The sequence below is a fragment of the Nycticebus coucang genome, chromosome 5, assembly GCF_027406575.1.
Source record: "Nycticebus coucang isolate mNycCou1 chromosome 5, mNycCou1.pri, whole genome shotgun sequence".
In the NCBI taxonomy this organism is placed as follows: domain Eukaryota; kingdom Metazoa; phylum Chordata; class Mammalia; order Primates; family Lorisidae; genus Nycticebus; species Nycticebus coucang.
In genome coordinates, this window is record NC_069784.1 from 137,738,869 (window position 1) to 137,751,432 (window position 12,564).

Sequence of the window (12,564 nt, forward strand, 5' to 3'; positions counted from 1 at the left end):
AAAATTCACAAAATTTGACTATATCTTTGCCTTAAGGTCAAATGAAAAAAATAATGTGTCACTTTGGCATGCTCAGAATGTTTGCAACTCTAGAGATTTTTTTCTAAGCACAAAATGTGTTGAAGGACAGTCTCAGAGGCACAGAGATAAAAATAACTGAATTATTTCCATTCACCCCTCTGTTGGAAATAATGAAATAAAGAGAAACAGGATGAATAATAAAGTGATGAATTGGAATTTAAAAATATTTTCAGCTTTACTCATCTAAGATAGTCATCATTTGGAGGTGGTTTTTGTGAATTTTCATGTCATTGGTGACCCTTGATTAAAACTTGAAAAATAATCCTATATTATCAAGATCTTACTGGCCCAAATCGATTGTTTAATATTGTACTTTTGAGCCATGATAAATGTCTTTTTCGGCAGTACATCTTTCTTTACCCTCATAGTAAATATTCAGGAGGCCACATGTTTAATCCTATAAAATCCATAGGAAATTTAAATGCTTTGAAGTTCACACGGTCATATAAGAGCTTTATAACTTTTGGGCATAAGAAGAAATTTCATTTTTACACAGAGTTAAGAGACAAGAGGATAGAGGCCTATGGAGACACAGGAGAAGCTTTGGTTGGGGCAACTGGCTGGGGGCCTGGCCAGCTTGCTGTCCTTTCTGCCCCAACCTTCTCAGTCCCTCAGTTTTGTGTGACTGCCAGTCGTCCATGGTGAGGAGGTTCTGATTCCAAGACCAAATACTATGAAAACAAACTGGGGCAGGGGAAAGGTGACATGATAATCAAGTAACTCTGGGGGTAAAGTGGAAGAAGGGACAAAAAAATTGACTTGAAAATTTACTGAGTATACATCATCCAGATCATGACAGATGACAAATAACATGCAGCTGTTTGTGCTCAGCCATGCCTTCCTTCCACACTCCTAAAGAATGTTCCCCGGAAGATACTTGTAGAAATGACTGAACGAGAGTGTACAGTTTGCAGTAGAAAAATTATTTTGTAAATAGTTGAAACTGCTTTTTAAATATGAGATCATTTTTGCTCATGGGGTTTAACAAATATCGAAATGCCTTCTAGACCCATGTTTTAAACAAATCCTAGTGCCTGATAAAGAGAAGGGATCCTAACGTGGGGCCAATTCTTCCTAAACCAAATTGTTTTCATTTTAACAAAGTGACCTGGAGTCAGAGTCTGGGAGCCTGCTTGCAAATGTAGATCAGCCTCGCTAGCCTCCCCTGGGCCTTGGGGAGGCTCATTTTGGGCCTGGGGCTGTGCATAGACCCTTCCACATCCAAGGAGTTTATGTTGGTGGTGGTTTGCAACTACCCAGGATGGGAGCATTTACACCACGGAAACTGGCAGATCCTGCATATTAGAACTTTTCTTCCTGGAAAGACTCAGTTGTTCAGTATTTGCCAGCAAACATCTGTTTCTGGCTGGTATTTAGGGCACTTTTGATTCGAAAATTCCATGCTAGTTTGAGTCTATGAAACAATTATTTGGTTTTAGCTCTTACTTTTCATTAACTCTGTGACATACACTCCAGAGAATCCCAGTTGGTCTCTAGGCCCTCTAGGCTGGGTTTGGTCAGCTGTGGCACCAGGGAGTGGCAGGTGTTCTAGAATGAGCCCCGTGGCTCAACCACTCCCCTTAGTCAGGGTGCTGTTATTCCACCCAGATCCTGATTATTAGCTGCTGGAAATAGCCACCACGTGGGCCACAGAGCCATGCCTGAGCCATCTGTGCCCAGAGGAGCAGGTGTTCCTGCGCTTCTCTCCACTGAAATCACATTTCCCAGTGGGAAGACAGGGCTGAGAACCGATCTACACCAATGCCCCTCTGCAGGAAGATGCTTGGTGTTATTGTTTACGTACATTATATTGCATCCTCCCAAACTGCCATGTACCCCTTCCACACATTGCAGTCATCACTTTCCTGGGGAAGATAAAAAGTAAGTGCAAGTATAGTCTGTGTTGGAATGACATCTTTACATTGACTTTTAAGGAGATCAAAACATACGATAAAGTAATCGGGTTCTCAGACTCATCAACACATGATTCTGAAAATTAGAGTATGGCCAATTTGTTTTATTTTTTGTTTTATTTATAGAAATAGTTATGACATTTTAATAAAGAATGGCAAAGGATTGGCCGTCTTATTCATGAGGTGGTGTGTGCCTGTGTGTTACATATAAAGTCTCCTAAGGCTTGGGAGGGAATAAACTGTTCCACTCTCTTGCAAATGCCATAATTCATTAGCCACTTGCACCTGTCAGGCTGCACATTTCCTCCCCAGTGGGGATACATGCACCTCCAGGAAGCCCCCATCCTCTGCAACTGAAATGACAGCGAGAAGTTGCGAGTGCCAATTAAGTCTCCTTTGCATCTTTGATCTTCTTGCCCGGCCACTTTACTTGTCATCCTTCCAACTCTTCTGGCTGAAGTGGTGCTGCTTTCACTCTGAATCAAGTATGTTCATCTCGTTACAATCCAGTTTGTAAGTATTTTACAATACTTTTCTGTCTGGGTTTGGTTCCTTTGTGGTGAAGCATATATGGAGGACAGGAGAGCAAAGGTTTAAGAAAAAGTAGTTCCGATTATGGATATGAAACATTTCTGAAACACAGCTCCCTCAAGACAACGTGCTTCCTCCATTTACAGATGTTGTTTTTGAAGAGTTGTATTTGTCCTTCAATCCCAGTGGAATTAATTTATTTTCATTCATTTTCAAATTTATATTTTTGTTTTTCTGTACTTTTTCTGCTAGAAAATTGGCATATTTGAGTTAGCAACCATGTAGGGAAACTTATATGCCCTTTTATACTTTCAAAATAAGCCCTATAATTTGATGATCATTTTATAAAAATACTCTTTGGTTTCTGATATATATATGAGAAATAAATATATATATTTATATATATATTTATTTATATATATTTATAAATATATATATTTATTTCTCCCCCACCTTGGGTTCTCTTACTATATTTGAAAATGTACATGTGATAAAACCCAATAATAAAATTCTGAGCATAGATTTTTCTCAGGGCAACATTCTTGAGCCATGATTACACTTTTATAATACTGTGTTCTAGTGGGCTGGATGACATTCCTGGCTTGTGATTTGTTGAGCCATATTAACCTTGAACTATCTTCAAGTCCTTCACAGACAGTGCTAGCAGACAGAGCCCCCTGCTGGAAGTTGTGGGGACTGGATTTCCACTGGAAAAAGGCCACTCCCCAAAGCTGGGAGACAGGGAGGCTGGAACATAACCAATTCTGTGAAAAAAGTGGAAAGAATGCTTTTGACTGACAACATGAGTCAATATAATCTGAAATTCAGTAACGTTCTCTTTCCTTTTGAAAGTTTGGGTATGAAAAGCCCAAACCCTACCCCCTTTAAATTGTCTATTGTTTCTCAAATTAGAATATTTTGAGAAATTATTCTTTAGGTTGATAGAAAATATGCAGGAAACAGGTGTCCTATTCTCAAGTAAAATTTGGAAGTAGTAGATTAAATATAATTAAACATGATTCTTTCTTGCAGAACTTCTCAGTGACTTTAAGTGAAAAAAGCATTTCAAATAATAGAGTTTTCCCTAAACTTGTTTGATCATGGATTTTTATTTTGTGGCACATTTGTTAAAATTTGTGGATGAGTATTTCATAGAATATCAGTTTAGGAAATCCACTAATGAGTGCTTCGCTCATTTTTCTAAGTGTTCTGTTTTGAAGAATATTTTACTTCGATTTCATTCTAATTACACCACAGGACATAAAACTGAAGAAAAGCTATTTCTTAGCAATATTCTTCCTGGGTTTTCATGCTGAGGGAACACGGTGCTTTGCACTTGGGTAGTCAGTGGGTTCTTATTATTCACCTGTGTCTTTGTCAATTTTTGTGTGTGTGCTATCTTTATCAATAAATATATTTGATTAGACTTAGGTTCATCCATATTTTATAAACATTATTTTCCCTAAGTTTTTATGGACATGCTTTTAACAATTACCAGTTTTTTAAAAAATAAGACAAGAGGGAATTATTTGCATCTTAGATTTATAGACAAAGGAAGTATTTAGTCTGTGTAGGAAAAAAGTGAACTGGTCTCCTATAGGTATATGGGACCAAGCCCTTCTCATAAAATCAAAGAATGTTTGGAAAGGAAATGATCTGATTACTTTTACTACTATTGTGGTATTTCAAGTTTAAATGTGTTCTGGGATTATACACAGGTGCATAATCACTTTGTCAATTTAACTGGGCAATGGGCATCTTTACTAAAAAATATATAAAATCTCATAAGAATTTAATTTTTGCAGAATTTCTAGTGTGAAATATTGTCAAAGTTCTGGTTGTTTAAATTATATTTTAACAAATGAGATCTTGTGATTTCTCTGTAGCCAGTTACCACTTACTGTATCAACTAAAACCCTTCAAGGCAAGACAGAAAGAATTTTTAGTTCAGAATTCAAGTGCTGTCCTATTTTTATTAGCTTCTAGAAGAGAGTGCCCCAAGATTCCCCCTGGGGGAGATGTTTGATTGGCGTAACTGCAGCTTTAGCTCTAGGGAGTCCTGTGTCCCCCCAATTCTCTTCTATTTAATTTAGGCCACTACAAAGCATAGTCTGAAGTGGTCGGAATTATTAGGGTCAAGTAGCGCTTCCTGGGCTGCTTTCATTCCGTACATTCACTTGCAAAGAGTCTCGGCTTTAGGAAAAGAGCTCTTTACTCAGGAGGAAGATAAAATTCATTCTCAAACCCAGGTCTTCCATCTCAATGCTGCATCCTGAAGTGCTTTGTAAATTCTACGCTAACCCTCCCTACGCGGGGTTAGAAAACAGCCAGTTCCAGTTTCCTCTGCGGAATTAGGGGCCAGGAGAGGAACACACTGTCTGTCCTTCTGGGCCCAGGCAGATTGCAGCCAAACCTTCCAGACCATCAGCACTTGTCCGTCACACCACAAGTAACCCTCTCAGGACCTCACAGACTTACTTCAAATGACTTTCCTTCTGACGAGAGCCCCTTCAATTGAGTTAAATCGAACCCACACATATTATTTAACATATTTATCAGATACTTATTTTCTTCCCAGTACAGAAATATTCCGTACTCTAAAAATGTATTCAATTCCTTCACATCAAAAGAAGTGACAATTCTCTTTAGACACCTAGTGATGGTTCCTGCCCCCCCCCCGCCAGCCCCCCAAACCTCTTCTGTGAAATGCTGCAGGATCTACCAATTCCAGAATCCTGGCTGAAGTCTCCCTGTCTCTGCTGCTTCCAGGTTGGCTTGTGAGAAAAAAAGTACAGAATGTCCTAGCAATATTTGGGATATATTAAAAAATTATTCACTGCTTACCTGAAACTCAAGTCTAACTGGGCATCCTCTGTTTTTGCCGGCTAAATTTGGTTACCCTAATTCCAACTTACCTGGACTCTGGAAAGACAGTGAGTTAGATTTAAAGAAAAAGGTTTTTATTCTGAGTTGAGGAAATATACCACAAATGGCAATTCTTTTTGAGGTCAATACATCTAATTCTTCTCACTTTAACGCTGTGTTTGATTCATACATCACCGTACCAGATATTGGGGATGTTTTTGGAAAGTCCTGTTACAACCTGCATTTTTCTCAGCGCTTGTCCCTTAAATTCCAGCTACTGAGCTGTCCCTGGAGGTTCTCAGTGACCTGGCCACATCCTGCCCTGTCGAGCTTATGGGCCGCCGGCCGCACCTGACCCACTGAGCCTGGAAGATGAGGCCTCCTCACCCTGGGCGCCCAGCCACTCTGCTCCAGAAGGCACAGGCCCACCTCTCCTGGAAGGTGAGGCCCTCAGGACACTCAGACCTGTGTCCAGTGCTCTCTGTGCCCTCACACCCTGTGATGAGTCCTCACCTTGCTCCCAGCCAAACTTTCTTAGCGCTGTTCTTAGCAAGTGCTTCCTAAACGCTTGCTGAATGAATAAAATGTCATTCGCATAGAAGTTCCAATCGTAGGCTCAGAGATTTAGCCCTACAATCTGACGAGCGTGTTCAAAACCCACTTTTTTTCCCCCTGTAAAATAACAGACTTTACCAACGGCTCTCATAATAATCTGTACGAAAGAGAAAAACCTTATCAGCTTCTTTTAATACCCAAAAGATAATCCCCCAGCCTAAGCCTCATCGCGCCAATTATGTTGGCTCTTCGTCCTTCTGCTTTGGATTTCCGTTCCCTAAATTCTCGGAGAATGCTGGGGACGGAACCAGGTCAATTTTTCTTTTCTGATTTCTCTCTCCCTGTAAGTACGGAAGCCTTTACCGCTGGATGTGCTCCTGGGTTTGCTTCTGGCTCTCCCATCACTAATCATGTCACCTTACATTTCCTTTTGCCGAGGGCAGGAAGGGCAGGGGGAATCCCAACTCTGCAGTCAGAGGGTGAGTTCATCCCAGATCCCAGTCACTCCTCAGTGGGAATCAGAGCTGCTGCGTCTCTCGGGGCCCCCGGGGGGTGTCCAGACACCTGGCAGCCCCAGACACCAGGCTTCCCTCCCTCTCTATTTCTCTCTACTCCCTAGATCAGCGGTTCTCAACCTGTGGGTCGCGACCCCTTTGTAACAATGAAAATACATCGTGGCAATATGAAGGTTGAGAACCACTGCCCTAAACGGTTCTTTGTAATTTAGTTATCAGTTGGAGAAAAAATGAAAGGCTTTTGGGGGTGCAGATTGAGGGCTGGGGTGGGAAGCCAGCCTCTGCAGAGCCGGACGCCTAGGTACAGTTGTGAGCCGCTGCACTGCCCTGCCTCTTCCAGGAAGCAATTCCTTCTTCTCTTCCTTATATCTCCCAATCCTGAAGACGGCGGGATGTGGCCAGGTCACTGAGAACCTCCAGGGACAGCTCAGTAGCTGGAATTGGGGATTTTGTAGCCCCAAATACACAGTCAAGGTTTCCGAGGGTCCTGCCCGCCCTTCTCTGAAAGCTGCCCACGTATGCACTACGAGCTAACAACCTTATTAGGTTGATTTGGGTGTGGAAAATAGGCTCCCTGAGAGGGACCCACGACAGCAGCTCTGGGGCCCTGCAGGGCCTGTGTCTGGCACCCCTGCCTCTGGTGAGCCAGGTGGGGAAGCTGCGGCCTGCGTTTGGGGGGCTCTTTCTAGAGGTTGTGATTGGGCACCTGACAGGCTACCTCTCCCTGCGCACATGTTCAACATCTAATTATAGTGCATGTGATACCCTGTGACCAGCCAGAAGCCAGAGATTAATATGAAGGACAGGACAGTTTGCTTCCTGAAGCAGTTTACATGGCACTGCAAATACAGTCCTCAAGGATTTGATGCTAGTATTTTAACACATTCGTCACGGCCATAGCACGTGAGGCAGGTGTGTCCCTGAGCTGATTTAGCTCCCACGGGAGGGACAGCTTGGTCCATTCCACTGGCAGCTTTCATTCTGGAAGGTGACACTCCCATCCTTGGGGTTGGACGTCTGTTCCAGGGGTTTCCCCTTGAATCGTGCATCCCCATTGTGCGCATCTCAGTTCTCCGCAGAATGCTCCGACAGCTCGGGGCGTGGCTGCCGTCCTGGGTATCATCTCTGTCCAGGTGAGAGCACCTGAGGGGAGCCTTTCTCTGCTGTCCTCCTACAGCTGTATTAGCCTGGGGGTCTGCGCCGGGCCTGACACTGTGTCTGAGGGGAAAGCTGGACGGGAGGGGCCTAGGGCTGTGGGGCTCTTTCTGTCCTCAAACTTGGGGACCTTGTCATGCATGTGAGGGCATAGAAGACCAGCCTCCAAGCGCATTCCAAATTCTTCCTGACTGACACATCCATGTGAGTGACCCTGCACGCCCTGCTTCCTCACCGGGTGGCTTTAGTTTACAGGGACACTTGTGGGGCATGGTGGGAGAAGAACTCAGGAGTGGGGACGGTTTCAGTTAAAAAGCAAGCTTCCAGCGACAGTTGTGTAATGCTTTTGCACAGTAGTGTGGGGCTTGCAGCCGGCTGGGCACAAATGCAAGGGTTGACCAGGGGGCAAGGCAAGGGCCACACCAATTATTTATTTATTTTTTTTGAAGTTTTTGGCCAGGCCTGGGTTTGAACCTGTCACCTCTGGCATATGGGGCTGGCGCCCTAGTCCTTTGAGCCATAGGCACCGCCCAAGGGCCCCACCAAGTTTTAAGAAACTCCAGGAAGCTCCCAGGAAGGCAGGCGTTTGCTGTGCCCTGGTCGCCGCAGGCCTTCTTCCCCCAGAAGTGATGCTTAGACAGCGTTTTGAGATCTCGGGTGCAGTGTGGTGACAATGGCTAATTGTGTACTTCTCAATTGCTAAGAGTCCATTTCAGACATCTCACCACAAGGACATGAGAAGCAAAGCGATGGCTGTGTTAATTCGCCTGAATTTAATCCTTCCTTATTGGATACTCTATCTAAACATCGCACCACACCCCATGAACAGCAATTGTTATTTGTCAACTTAAAATGATCAAAACAGCAGCTCTGCGGTGACTTCTTCAGCCCGGTTTGGACATTCCCTTGGGTGGCGGCTGATGTGTGAGCTACCAGGGACACTGCACTGGGGGCTCGTGGGTTCATGGGAATGGTTTTCAGTGCCATCAGCACAGCACGAGGAGCCCAGATGGGGTGGCCCTGCCCTCCTGCAGGTGTGGGGCAGTCACTGCGCCTGGCCTGAATGCCTGATGGTGGGGACCCGGGGCATGTGAGTCATGCCCTGGGGATGTTCTTCCCGGGGTCCCTTTGGCCTCGATGGTGACGCTCTCTCCATGCAAGGCCAGAGGGTCAGAGACCCTCTCCTGGGAGGATCATAAACTTCCCCTGCCCAACCACACACCATAGGTCCCTGAGCCACAGTTCTGCGGTTTCTTGTGGACACCCACCCTCAGACACCAGGGAAGCTGTGTGATCTGGGGAGGGGACACCAGGTCAAGGAGGAGGACTGAGTCCCATGTCCTCACAGCCCCCTCCACGAGGACAGCTGTTTTGCTACAAAAGCATCTGGGGCCCAGATAAGGTGTCTCTCCTCTCTCCCCTCAGCCCAACGTCAGGAGGGACACAGAGGGTGGGCAGTCACATGGGTTTCTCTTCTTTGCTTGCTGTATCTCGAGTTTAGAAGAGCGCCTTGGCCTCTGATGTAGAAAACAAACATTCTCAGGAAGGAGTCAGCTAGAGCTCAGTGTGGCTTTGGCAGGACAAGCACGTGAACAGCGACCGTCCCAAGAAAAGGGACGGGCAGGGGCTGCTTCCTGCCCTGGGTTGCGATTTGAGGTTCAGAATGTTTTATTCCTGGTGACAATGTCAGAAGCTGAGAGAAAACAGCTTGATTTCCAGGTTCAAGTTGAGCCGCCAGGCTGGCAGGAGACTCTGTTGCTTTGTCAACAAAACACATTTGATTCCAAAGTCCCTGAAAGGCAAAAAACTCCAGCTCCTCTTATGCCACTTTTAATATAATGAACTTTAATAAAACTCTGACATCTCTTTGTATCATTGCTACATTTCAAGACTTCAATCCAGGCCCATTGAATATTTGCACGTTTCTTTGAAGAAGTCTTTTTACAATTAACATTTATAGTGTGTGTGTGTGTTTGTGTGTGTGTCTGCGTGTGTGTTTGTGTGCACTCTCTGCTTTGTATTACACAACGTTCAGACTTGATGTTACCGGAGAGGAAAAGTTTGTGTTTTTTTTTTTTTTTTGGTTTTTGGCCAGGGCTAGGTTTGAACCCACCACCTCCAGCACATGGGACCAGCGCCCTATTCCTTGAGCCACAGGCGCCGCCCGAAAAGTTTGTGTTTTACTTTTCCACAGCCACAGCCACGTGTGGGTAATAGTTTACTATATCTAAATTGAGGTTTCTCTTCAGAAGTCTCCATAGGAACTGAGATAATTTATTTTACAATTGACCTTAAGTCATTCCAAATTATCTCCAACTGAAACAGCACTCTAGATTTTAAAATATGCCCAAGCCCCGGAAGGGTCCCAGAGCATAGACCAGCAGGTCAGGGCGTGGCTGCTGAGTGTGGTTGCTGGAAGATCTCACTGAAGGAGAATGAAGTAAACATTGTGGAATCACTAGATGCCAGAGCGGGCCTCTGTGACTCTGCAACTGCTTAGATGTTAAAGTCAGGTGTTAAGAAATCAAGGTCACACCATGTTGCATTATCCTCTCAAACAGCTGGGCCCGGATAAGTGAAGCTGTGGGTGATACCTCCAGACAGATAAGGGGGAAATTTTTAACAATCTTAAAATATTGTTACACAAGGAAGGTCGCGATAAGATCACAACCTTTGGGGTTATTTAGTGGGTGCTGAGGTTTCTTTCATCCTTCCCGTCCCCAAGCCTCCCCTTCCCGCCGCCTCTGCTGACCGAGCACTAACATAGCACACGCACTGTTTTCAGGATACGCTGTGATACAGACAGGCTTTTGAATAGGAAGGCAGGAAGTGCTCATGATTTTTTTTCCATCCTCAGAGCAGGTTGATTTATGGCCTGGATTACTAGAAACAGTAATTCTTTGCGCTTTATGATGTTCTGGTGGAAGGTGCAGGAGCCTGCAGTCAGAATAGCGTGATTTCAACTAGGTTTTTACAAAAAGGTCTCTGCAGAAAGGGTGGCTGTGAATTGGACAGCTTTTGTGACAAAGCAGTGAGTAAGACACTAGCACATTAATCCTGTGGCAGCGACTGGGTCAGGCAGCAAAAGAGGCTGCTAGTAAAAACAGCAGTTTAGGGGAGGACTATGTTGAAAGAGGGTGGCTGAACGCACTGTTTTAGCCTGTGGCCAACAGTTACACCGTATTGGTGGTTTCTACAGATGTCTTTTCTTTTCACACATCTGCAATTTTCAATAGACCTAATACGGTAACTAATCTCTTCTGTTATTTTTCATCCTAATATTAATTTCCAGAGCCAGCAATGTGTTGAGGAGTAAGCCAGTTATCTAGTAATTCCGGAAAGACTGTCAAGAATTATTCTCAAATTGTCTGGACGATGCATAAACACTTCTGCTTGACCTTGTAGCCCTGGCAACTGTATACCTTTGGCAAAACCAAAACCAACCATCAGCGAGTGAAACTGCCGGCCCCCAACAGAGTTGGAGAAGTTTGCTCTATGTGGAAACTGACATTTAGAAATACATCAGAATGTCTGTTCTTTGAACCAATAAAGATTCATAGTATAAAACTTAAGGCATAAAATGAGAGCAATTTTCTGAATTTGTCAATAGAAAATAACAGTTATTTTGTAAGAAACAAAAACGCTACATTTTCAAATCTAGCAGTGATTAACTTTTGTTTCTACTCATTGGTTGCATTTTATTAGTGAAATGCAACATAAATGAATTTGCATTTTTTGAGTAATTACAATCTACAGGGGGCTACAAAAGTGCACTGGGAATAAACCACATCCTTTGTTCTGAAAGACAGGAAAATGTGATAATTGATTACTGAAAGTGGACAGTAATTTGAGGGTATTAAAGCCAGGTCTGCTGCTGGAAGCAGACCTCGCTAGGTTCAAACATTGGTTCCAAATTTCACTAGCTATTCGATTTTAGGCAAGTGATTATATAATCTTTTAGTGCCTCTATTTCCTTTTTGTTAAAATCTGTACATTCATAGATCCCAAGTGATAGCATTATCAGGAGGGCTATTATGAAAGAATAAATTCATCAAGAAAAAAGAATTCCTTTCATATAGTGAACTCTCCAGAAGTAAGTTTTGGCATATCCATATTCTAAATTATGACGACTTAATTAAAAATGTTGGCTTGGTTGTAGATTTGGGCACATTTAAGTAAACATGAATAACATATTGTTAAGTGAAAAAAGGCTACGAAACAGTTTTATACGTGTTTTATGCATTTTTTTTGCAAATTCTTAACAAATTATGATTTTAAAAGAGTTATAAGACAGTAAATGTTTCAGCTATCTCTCCAGTGGGCACAAAAAATGAAGTCCAAACCTACTGTTGGTGATGGGGTAGACCAGACACATTCACATACCGTCGGCAGAAGAGTAAACCACTGTACCCTTTGGTACTCTTGGCCTATTAGTACTACTTCTTTAAATTTACGCTAAGAAAATAATCATTGATATGTGAAAAGATTCATCGTGCAACAGAATCTAAACTGCAACGAAAATAAACAAATTATAGCTACATTCAATAACATAGAGAAATCTGAAAATCATAAAATTTGGTGGGAGAAGCCGTAATAAAAATCACCGAATGATTTTGGAAAGTTCGAAAGCAGTGAAAAGCAACTAAAGAGGTGGGAGGTGCCAGTGTTGGGGAAAAGGCAGACAGAGGCCGGTAGTGTTCTGATTTCTGCTCTGAATTCAGCAGACTCACCCATTGGGCCAACTCTGTAATAAATACTGAAAAATTACACGTTTAGGATGTGTGCACATTCTGTGTACACAGCTACATTGTTCACACAGCAGAGGCATCAGCTATTCACCCAATCACTGTGCTCTGCCTAAATAAATGATTATGTCTGCATTTTTGAGTGACATGCATTCATTAAATTATTAAATGTATAGACATGGAAATTTCTAAATTTACTGCTTT

General features: G+C 43.2%; 1 long non-coding RNA gene across 1 annotated transcript in view; it reads left to right on the forward strand.

The window, feature by feature from the left end:
- The window catches only part of LOC128586133 (uncharacterized), a 31,927-nt gene extending 19,671 nt beyond the window's left edge, over positions 1-12,256 (forward strand). Inside the window, exons 2-3 of the long non-coding RNA XR_008380189.1 lie at positions 5,665-5,831; positions 10,908-12,256. This is a non-coding gene — a long non-coding RNA (uncharacterized LOC128586133). The remainder of the gene's footprint in view (positions 1-5,664; positions 5,832-10,907) is intronic.
- Positions 12,257-12,564: the final 308 nt, after the last annotated feature.